Source organism: Netta rufina (genome assembly GCF_964035555.1).
Source record: "Netta rufina genome assembly, chromosome: 17".
Taxonomy (NCBI): Eukaryota; Metazoa; Chordata; class Aves; order Anseriformes; family Anatidae; genus Netta; species Netta rufina.
In genome coordinates this window covers 1,690,947-1,702,135 of record NC_140141.1, presented here as the reverse complement: position 1 = coordinate 1,702,135, position 11,189 = coordinate 1,690,947, and positions in this window count along the sequence as shown.

Below are 11,189 nucleotides of genomic sequence, written 5' to 3'. Positions count from 1 at the left end.
ATTTGGGGCTGCAGCTGTAATATTTAGTGTTTATTTCATTAACTTCCAATGTATATACATGTATAATCATAGGAAAGACCTCGGCTATGCCTGGTAAGTATTATCCAACTAGACTTGCAAAGACTTAGCTTTTAGAACTGTTCCTTCTTCTAAGCGACTCTTCCCATATGTAAACTTAATTTCACTATTTTTCCCCAGGTTCTAAAGTTTTGCAACAGTATTCGTAAACTTGCTATCTCATACAGTTCTGCTGATTATCATTAAAACTGAGTTTAATGAGGAATGGAGAGTAATCTGCAGATTACTAAAGAAACTAGACGTCTAACACTAATTGTAACAACATATACAGGCAAGCTTTGGCAAGAGTTTTATGTTTTACAAATTATTTAAAGAAGAATATAATGAATAAATACTAAGTTAGCCCACTCAGTATTTAGGCAAACATCTCCTACCCTGTCACAAACATACAGTAAATGTTTGCAAGTTTCTGAAGGTCTGTGTTGGTACTTACACTCTGGAGATGAGACTGAACATGCAGTCACTTGTACAATTTAATTTTTGTTTGGAATGACTTGGCTGAGCTTCAGGCATAAGTAATTATGACCATTTATGAAGATTAACCTGGCAGTTTTCATCAAAGGAAAAAGGTTTTTGTGACTCAAGGCTTAGCTGATTCTTCCTCCATCTTACCTTTTTAGTTTTTTCACTCCACTCACAGAAATAAGGTTAATCAATTAACTTTGTGACAGAGAACTGCACCTCATTAATGAAATACCTTGAAGTGGTACGGTTTGAATTCAGTTATGTTCGCTTCTTAGGCTGTTCCAGTGCAGTAGAAGGATCTGACAGGAATCACCAGAATGGACATTTCTAAGCTTCTGACTAACCAGATGCCTGAAATTCAAAGCACAACATTGAAAAGTATCTACTATTATGTTTAACAGGTACATATCTGTATAAGGTTTGTTATCTTTATTCACAAAGGATCAGGTAAAGAAGTGTGTACCTTGTACTACCAATACAAGCTCTAATCCAGTCATGTATGAAGAATAGCTGCCTGAGCCCCTGTGTTTCATTCAGGGTGAATGCATTGCTACTATAACATGTAGATCTTTCAATAATACAGCAAGACCTGTCTATACTGAATATTGCTTCTCAGAAAAAGGGGAGTCTTTTTTTCCCCATTTCTTCTGCTTATATGCTCACTCTAGAGTGGGTTTAATTCCAGTAACTGAGGCATCTATCACTATTTCCCTTAAAAGTCTGTAGTCAGTTCTGCCAGGTGTTGAGTGTTTTTTTTTTGAATTGTTTGTTTTGTTTTAACAAAAGTTGCTTAAGGCTGACACATCAGGCAAGGTTTCAGCTTAACCATAAAACTGTATTAAAAGATTTAAGTTCTTAACATTTTTGTGTTTGAAATTGCTTTTTGAAAAGTGTTGTACTAGTGATTTTGTTTAGATTCAGGGCAAGTTATGTTAGTGAAGACAAGCCCTCTGGGGGAAACATGACAATGCTTTTCATTTCAGCAGTCAATAGTTTGAGATGCAAATTCATCTCTGAGGAAGCAGAGAACTTGTAGACAAACACTCACCCTGATGCTGGAGTACTGCACATACTTGACAGTATGGTACCTGCTGGCCCCAGAGCAACAATGTAACTTCAGGGAAAGAATAGAGAAGAGAACTATGGTAAAAAGCTATTAAAGGCTAAGTATGTAAATAGACACTTTGCTCCAGGTAGCACTAAGTTCTGAATAGTAATAACACTGCTTTCAGTAAATTACTGACAGTTAATATAAGCTGGCTGTTGGCTGTTTTTTTCATGTCATGAGTATGCTATGGTTTAAAAGTCCTTCCCATCTTAGAATTAATTTTTCCATTATGGTATTCACAGCACAGATTTTGTTCTCTAAGTAAGCAGAAAGAATAGTTGTCAAAACCTGGTTACATAGTAATTGGATCCACTTACCATGGTTTTGAAATGAGCCTTGCTATATGATTAGTAATCTTTAACCTGTAGTCTGTTGGACTTACTTAAAAGATCATAATGAAGGACGAAAAACACTATACTTTCAGAAGCACGGAATGGGGAATTAATTGCAATCCATCCCACTACTTTCATTCTGCCAGTAGCTACACGAATGCTTGAAAAAGGAGGTAAAACAAGTGCGTGTATTGAGGAATGATGTGAACACTAAGAACTAGGAAGTAGTTAGTTCATACCCTGAAGGATGAAAGCTTACTTTCCTTTTTTTTTAAAAAAAAAAATAATAAAAAAATGCAGTACTCCCTTAGATCTATTTTTGGTCCAGTTCTTAACTTTTACCTACATTGCTGGAGGTGTTCAAGACCACAAGACCATGTTGGATGAAATCCTGGGCAACCTGATAGTGGGTGACATCCCTGCCCAGCATGGGGGGTGGGGTGGAACTAGAGGGTCTTTGAGGTCCCTTACAACCCAGGCCTTTCTATTATATTATATTTTTATTATTCTTAAATATGCTTCCTTTATCAGGAATAAATTCAAAATATGTGCATACCATGAACAGATATTATTTACAGGAAGCAACATCTGTCTTCAGCATGTGAGTGCATTTTGTGTAGGCAGTCCTGAGCCAGCTGGACACTGGTTAGAACTACAGCACAGACTGATATGGCTGATCTGTGGCTGACTGTGCTGCTTCAGAGGTACATGTCATTGGTCTCCAACCAGCTGTCTTACACCTAGCCTACACAAACTGCAGGCACACAGACTGCAGTGCAGACATACTGCAATACTGTAGTCCTTCTTTGATGCATAGCTATAGTACAGTACCTGATAGAACTTCTCTTCCTTCTCACTAGGAAGTGTTAGTAATCAGATTTAGTAATATAACAGAGTCCATAAATCACTTTTGACAGGGAATAGAACACTAATGAACAAGGGAAAACAAAGTAAATATTGCTTAGGCTTTTGAAAATGGAACTTCAAACAGATAACATGGATTCTGAAAGCTGTAAAATGTACTTGACTATCTGCACATTTAATGCTGTACATCACAATCTCCTATCTATCCTATCATCTTTTCAAAAGTAGTTCTTTTCTTGGCTCTAACTCTCAGGAGACCCTAAGGTCCTGAATTGTTCTGCTTGCTGTAATCACTGGTTAATACCGTGCATCAACACAAAAGACCATAGCATATGTAAGAAACTCTTAAACACTTGATTATAATGACAAGTGGCTTTCCTATCAAGCAGGATGCTATAAAGTACTAGTCTGTAAACTAAGCATCTGAAGAGCAGAATTCTGCTCAAGGGGATGTTGCAGAAGCTTGAAAGAGAGGATGCTAAGGGCTAGCATTATATAGCCCCAAGTTTTAGGCACATTGCTATTGCAGATGTTGCAATAATTAAAATGTGGGGAGAGGTTACCATTAATCCATGTCAGTTTAGAACTTTAGGAAGTTGTGCTTTAACTGGATCACTTGACAAAGTTGCCTGACAAATTAATAGCCTGCACAGGAAAACCTGGATTAACTGCCAAGAGTGTTTTGTGAAATACAGGGAACACACTGGCAGATTTTGAAGAGCATTTTCATCCTGGCTGTAGTTAGGAAAAGGCAACTGCACTAAGAGATGATAGTTTGGGCTTGAGACTAGAGTTGCTGGAGTAAGATGGGGAGTGTGCCCTTCTCATTCTCTTCCACATGATTAAAGAAATGTAAAAGTGATCTTCTGTGAGGGCTTTGTTTGTAGGTAGACCAAGACCTGAAGGACAGGAATTTATCATTTGAGTTTACTGCAGACAAACGCATGGAAGTTCTGCATTGGTTTGTGCAAACATACCTTGAGTTATGGCTGGAGGCATAAAAGCCTTAAGAAGACATTTCAGAAGGTTTTATTCAACCTGACTGACTAGCCTAGATGAGAAAAAAAAATGTTTAAGTTCACCTGTTCTGTGTAAAATAGGAACTTCTAAACGCTGCAAGCCAGCAATTTAGGAGGATGATAGATTTCATCTTCATTCTTCTAGAAATTAATTCAAAACAACTCATGTGTCTGTTCAAAGGCCTGAAGGACTAAGGCGAGGCAGATGATTACTCTCAAATAGCAGACATTTTACCTCAAAGACATAAGTTAGAAACATGAAACAGGTGTTCCTCTGCTCGTAAATACAGTACAAGCATTGTAAGAGGTAAATTACTTAAAATGGCAGAAAAAAATAAATAATCAGAAGTGATCTCTGCTATAACCCAAGCTTTTACAGTCTCATACATAGATCCAAGTTGAGCGGTTTTAAAATTAATGAATTATTACTGCCTTTTACGATTTCTTTGCTATGTTATTGCATGAAAGGCCCATAGAGATACTTCACAAACCTTTCAGAGCTGCAGTGCAGAAGAGGAACAAATCTGGCTGTGCCTTGGTTTAGTTTGGCACTGATAAGTTCGAACAGCACAGCAGCTGTTTTAGTCACAATGAAGTACAACCCTGTCATGGTCATGTCACATGACCAATTATGTATCTGTCATCTCTTACCACTGCAGATTACAAAACCTCTAGTTATGGTAATTATTACTGTACAGTATGGGCTACACAAATTATAAAAGGATTAAATCTTAATCAAAAACCAAACCTTACATTTGTAAGGAATGACAAGAACCATGAGCTATTGCTGTATACCTCTATTTCAACCCGTCCTGCAAAGATGAATTTATATGAGAAGTTATTTAGTAGCTTGGTTGGATATGATGGTGCAGGAGTTCTTTGCTATGATTTGGCAGTAAGTCTGAGCACAGTGCTCAAATCCTAAAAATCCATGCTTAGACAGCTACTCTAAATCAGAAGGAAGTAGAGTAAGTCTACCTCCTTGGTAGACCCCTCCCTTGGGATAGGGCTCATCTATGATGGCAGACATCTAGGAGCATTTCTGAGATCATTTTAACAGGAATAGCATTCACAGAAGGGAAGGAGAGCTTAGAGACATGTTTGAGTTACCCCTGCTGACTTAGTGGGTACCATATGGGCTCCTACTAATTGCATGAATTTTTAATTTTAAAAAATTTAAAAATTAAAATTTTAGTTTTTAAAATTTAATTTTAAAATTCATGCAGTTGTGCATGAATTAAATTCATTGAATTTAATTTCATTGAACTTAAATTAAATTCATTGAATTTAATTCATGCAATTGTGCATGAAGCAGCCATGTTGCTTCATAAGTGCATGTTACTTACGCACTTATGAAGTGCTTATGCACTTATGAAGCAACATGGCTGAACACCACATTTTAATAGTACTGCAAGCATCATGTTCATACTTCCTGTATCAAATCACATGTGGGGCAGGCTGAGAGCCCTCCCTTAACTACTGACAGGAGCTGAACAGACAAGTATCACCTTAAATGCTGCAATTCAACCCTATCTCTGTACCTGAAGTGTCAACGTAGCCAGTCAGCACAGGCAAGTGACTATATCACAAAATAAGAAAAGTGATGAGTTTTAAAACATCTTAGCAGCACAAAGAAGCCAAACAGATATTAAAAGTGTAGAGAAGCATTTAAATCCTATTCTAGTAGGCCTGAATCCTGGTAGTTTAACCTTTATGATTTCTTCCACCTTTACTGTCTCATGGTAATCTACACTTGGATTGTGTAGCAGTCAAAAAGTTTATAGTTACCAACATAGCCCAGCAACAGTGGATGATGTTACTGGTGCTGTTACAGGTTTTTAAAAGTTTAATAGTTTCAAAAAAAAAAAAATAAATAAAAATAATAAAATAAAATAAAATAAAAATTATCCATGTCCACAGTCATCATTTCTTAATTCCAGCTCATCAAGTTTGATGAGCTCTAATACTATGAAATTGTTCTACATGATACAAAACTGTCCAAATTCAAGTACTTATAAAAGCATGGAGTGCTACAATAATTTAAAATAGCTGCATGCTTTACAAAGCACTCTCATATTGCTGGAACACTTCAAATACTTTTATAAGGATGTCAAACTGGAATGTAGTCAAATAACCTTTTGGTATAAAAGTGGAAGATGTCAAAAACACACTTCATATAGCGTGCACAGCAATTGGAGTGTCTTCAAAAAATAGTAATTTCAGCTTGTCAGCTTGCAGCTTTCTGAAACTAAAGTCTATATGTCAGTGCAGTTAATGCAAATTTGTCTCTTGCTTATGTGATCCCGAGTTCAGGGCCTGACCCTGCCAAGAGGTGTTTGCTTAATTATTATTATTTTTACAGTAGGGGTACTTGTAACCCCAAAGCCCAGCATGTTTTTTGTCTTCCTAGAGGCTGCCGTCTTAATCGGGTCTTTCAACAAGCCCTAGAATGTTGACATCAGTGGGGGTTCATGTTCACAGCAAGCATTATCTGACCAAGACAGTGAACCCACCTGGGCTGGGAAGAAGAGTGTTCTCAAGCAGCAGGCAATGGCATCTCTTCCTGCTGTAATGGAAGAAGGGAGTACACAAGCTGCAGATTCTGCATTGTCCCAGTTCTTTTGAATTTCCATACCCAAGACAGCAGTTTGCTGTCAGTGGAAGTTTATCTAATCTCAGCTATCAACAAGACACACAGCCTTATCTGTATATACATACACATGTGCACCTGCATATGCGCCCATGGGAAAAGTTCCAAGAAACTTCACACGATCTTTCAGCAGTTAATGTACCTAAGCCAGCAGCCTGATTTTGTTGAAGGTGGATAGTTCAGAGTTCAAATTCATATTGTTTAGTTCTGTACATACAAGTAGGACTTCAGAGAAGCTGCCTCTAATTAAAGTTGTGCTACTGCGTCACTGAGCCCTACAGATTATTCAGTGGGAAAATAAGCCACGATAACATCCTTCTTCAATTTCCTCTTTAATTTTTGTTATAATAGATGCATTTTCTTCTGCCTTCTAAAGAGACTAATGCATCTCTGAAGTTTATAAAACGGCATGGGGTCATTTTTATCAAAATAAAGTTAAACATCTACTGTGTCCTTTGCAGTGTATTAAACAATACTTTATTATTCTCACTTTCCTGACCTGCTTCATGTCCCTGGCCAGCAGAGAACCCTATTGTCTGCTCTTCATATGCATGTAGCAATTTAAAAAGTACCTGAGAAATAAGGTTTGGAGATGTAGATCAGCTGCAGAAGAAAGCAGTCAAGGATAGAGGGTATTACTGGTCCCTGGCTGTCCTGGCATATGCCCATTCAGCTCATGAGCCTTCCCTGGCCACCATTCTCTAAGAGGGAAGGTGGAAATCACTTTAACAGGCATTGTGCCTTCTGAAGGAGGGAGTCCTTACAGGGAACGGCAGTGCTGGATGCAGCCCCAGCCATGTCTTTTTTTGAACTTGGGAAAAGTGTTCGGAAATGTGGTCATTTTATTTTCCTTTAAGCTTTGTTGAAGTTACAGCAAGTTCTAGTAATGCTTCCTATCTACTTTGGGGAAGCACATAGGGAGAAAGAAGGCGTATGAAAATTTTTTTAGTCATTTTTCATCCCGTTCTGTTGGAGGCTGGGAGCTTAGGGACAAGCATGAAAGAAAAACACTTCACTTCATATTAACATTCTCTTACGCCCACTTCAGAGCCCTGTATGTGCAAAAAAAAAAACAAAAACAAACAAACAAACAAAAAAAAAAAACATAACAAAAAAAACAAACAAAAAAATGGAGTATCCATGGGAAGAAAACACAAAAGCAACGTGAGCGCAGTCAAAGCTGTGCTCAAGTGCAGTTTGCAGAGAGGAGGAAAAGACTGGCTGAGGCATTTGCCCAGCTCTAGATATTTTAAGGGAGACATTTACCCCTAATTGCCAGGATTTAAAATAGATTTGTTTTTAGCGAGCATAGTAAAATGACTATCAAGCGCAAGACTGACAGTTGCAATTAAATCATTGATGTTGATACGAGATACAAATTAGAATTGACAAAGTTCAAACTGTGTTAGAAAATGCCTGTTCAATCCCCTACTGCTTGTTCTTAAAGTGAGCTGAATTCAGGCCATGTATGAACATGGAGATAACACCTGTACAGGCCCACATGGTTTGGCAAATCTGCCCCAAACTCCAATTCTCATTTCCATGGTGGCCCCATGAGCCTTCACCAGTGCCCGAGAGAGGTTTTATTTGCTGCCACCGGTTTCTGCTTGCATTTCACCCTTGTGTCATGACCAGACTACAGGCTGCTGCTTCAGAGCAGGTACTGCACTGCTCTAACTTCCACCTCAAGGGGTGAGCAGAGCAGGATTAGAGCCGGGCTCCCCAGCCCAGTCCCTGCTTCCAGCTGGGAGTGCACTGCCCCTGAGCAGCTGGGCTTGGCTTCCATTCCTCTTCCACAGTGGGCGAGTGGAACTCAGGTGATGCAGGAAACCCAGCCTGGGTTGCGTGCAGAAGCCAAGCATTTTCTCCCCTCCTGCTCCCCACTACTATGGCCTCAATTCACTCACACAAGTCTCCCAACCTCTGAGCAGTTCACCCCGTACCATGACAAGACCAAGCAAACACACTGCTGCCACCACTCCACTGCTGCAGCCTTGAAGGGAGATGCCACAGCCACAGCCCATGGTGCAGCCTCACAGTGAGCCCCAGCAGCACCCATTTCCTCTCCTGCTGCCACAAGGACTTCTCTCAGTCCAACTTTCTGCTCCCTTCTGCTGTTACTCTTGCTGTCACCATGGAAATAGTGCTGTAACCATGGAAATGAGGGGCTTTGGGTTATTAACGTGGGTTGGGGAAGTCACTCCGCAGCCCAGCAGTAGACTTACCTGGCAAGGTATGGGAACATAGGCTGTGCCTTTGGTGGGGTCACCACCGGGCCTCAGAGGACAGGGTTGGGGGGAGGCCTCAATCCTACACCTGACATTGCTTTTTCACAGTCAGATAACAAGCCTGTGGTCATTACTTGTGCCTCAGCTCCCTCCATTTCCCTAATGAGTATAGTGACCCTAATTTATATGATGGGGGCATTTTAAGTCTCTTCAAATCATTAACATGTTAATGCACCTTAAGATTCTTTGTTTTAAGGGATTAAACTAAGAATTAGAAAAGAATTAACGTCTTGTCAGATTCAAGGCTTCATCATGTAAACTCTAATCACAGGCTTAGATGATTGCACTTCTTCTCCAAGCGTGGCAAAATAAGAAGAGACAAATAATTAGCATAGCCACATGTGAAATTCCTTCAGCAATTACAATTGTTTTTGTATACCCCTGTTGGAAACCAGAGCCTGGCAATACACCACAGAGCATCACTGGCTACCAAAACCACTTCTCTGCTCTCTTCTCATCCAAAACACGAGGACAAATCTCCTCACTCTCTGGTCCATAGCTGTCACTTGTGTATTACTCCCCACACACTGCACTCAGCACCATCACTTGTGCATCAGATGCATCTCAGCCCCAAGAATTTCAGCACTCAGCTGCAGAGAGCCATGACTGCATACCCAGGACAAGAGTATTGTGTGGTGTAGTAGGAGGAACACAGATAAGGCCATGTTGTGACAACACATATGACTTTAGGATTTCCACAGCAACCAGCCAAGCCCAGAGCACACATGCTCTGAATAATGTCATGCCAGAGGATCCAGTCTAAATCCCTTCACATAGCCCATGCATCAAAGAATCTTGGCCACACTGGAGTGTGGTGGGAGGAACCTTTCCCGCTATGAACGAATATAAATCTGACCTGGTTTTATTTTCTCCTGATGCTCAGTATGCCTTCCCCTTTGTGAACTGCATATTTATGTTACCTGTCTCATGCCACTCCAGTGCACATGGTACGATGATCTGCATTTGTGTCATCCTTCCCACTCAACCCCCAGGCCTGCTACAACAAATGCACTGTGACAAGGCAGCCTTTGGGATAGCCCATCACTACCGTCCAAGCACATTTAGCCCTTACCCTCCTGCACATCACCTGCCTTCTGAGCGAGTGTGGGTCCAGCCCCGAGCACTAACTGAGGGGCGAGATGATCCCACCCTCTCCTGGTGGTAATGATGGTGGTGTCTGCTGGGTTTTGCAGGGAACTGTCTGTATTTTGGATACATGAGGCCTTCTAGAAAAGCCAGCTATAGGATGGCTTCTGGTTTTGTGTTTACTTGTAGTAGGACTCTCTTTGGACTTCAAGCCTGTATGCTATGAATCCTCTCATTTAAGTGTTCAGGGAGAAGCAGCCCACTGTAAGTGATCAACTACCACGAGAAGAGAAATGCAGCTTCTTCAGGGGCCTCCTGAACTGCTCCCGAGTGGTTCAGTCCTTCCCTCCTTGCCCTACTTTAGCAATGTGCTGGAGATACAGTTTTCCCTTAATGGTTGTACTTAAGTCACAGGCTCACAATGATGGTGCTGTCCTACATACCCTTCTGATTGCTGTTCTGGTCCCAGGGCCAAAACACCGCTCTCTGCATGGCTGCACCACTCAACAAGCAAAGGCAGCTTCTGCTCCCAGGAGGATTCCTTCCCAATTTCACAAAATTCAAGAGTAAAGTCCCTGCTATCAGTATTCAAGGAAGCATTTGAAGGAAGTGCTTTCCCCCCTCTCCACCCCCAAAAATTGTTTACATCTAAACCCTTCACTAGCATCATAGTGAAATTTTCCAGCTGGGGTATGAAACTTCGTTTTCCCCTCGGGCAACTCAGGTGATAACCGCTTAGCCACTAGCAAAAGCAGAATACCTCTTGGTATAATCAAATTTGTTTTCCATCAAATCGATTTTCCAGTTCTACTCTGTATCAGTCAATGCATTTGCTTCTTTATTCCTTGCTCATCAGCTGTGCTATGCTGGGCTTCATGTGCAGGTGTGAGAACCGTGAAGCAAAGCTGAGTGCTGATGTCACCTGAAGGGACACAGACACTGTAAAAACTCATGGAACCAAGACATAAAAATGCGTGTATTAAAATATTAAAAATCAGCTGGGCTTTGAGTGTGTTTCAGAGTTTGTGGTCATCCAGAAGCAATGATGCATTAAGTTGGAAAGACGGTTTATTGAATAATATCAGAAAGGTAGTCCATAAAAATAAAACAAAAATTTGGGGACTGTTGAGCTCCAGCAGTGGCACAAGCACAGTTCAGCCAATTCATTAACTCTCAGTATCCTGGCACTTTTAACTGAACTGATACATATAGTAAAAATATAGATTTCTTTTCTCCCTAATAGTTAAAATGAAGCCCAGAGTTCACATACATATACTCCACTTGCACTGTACATAGCTG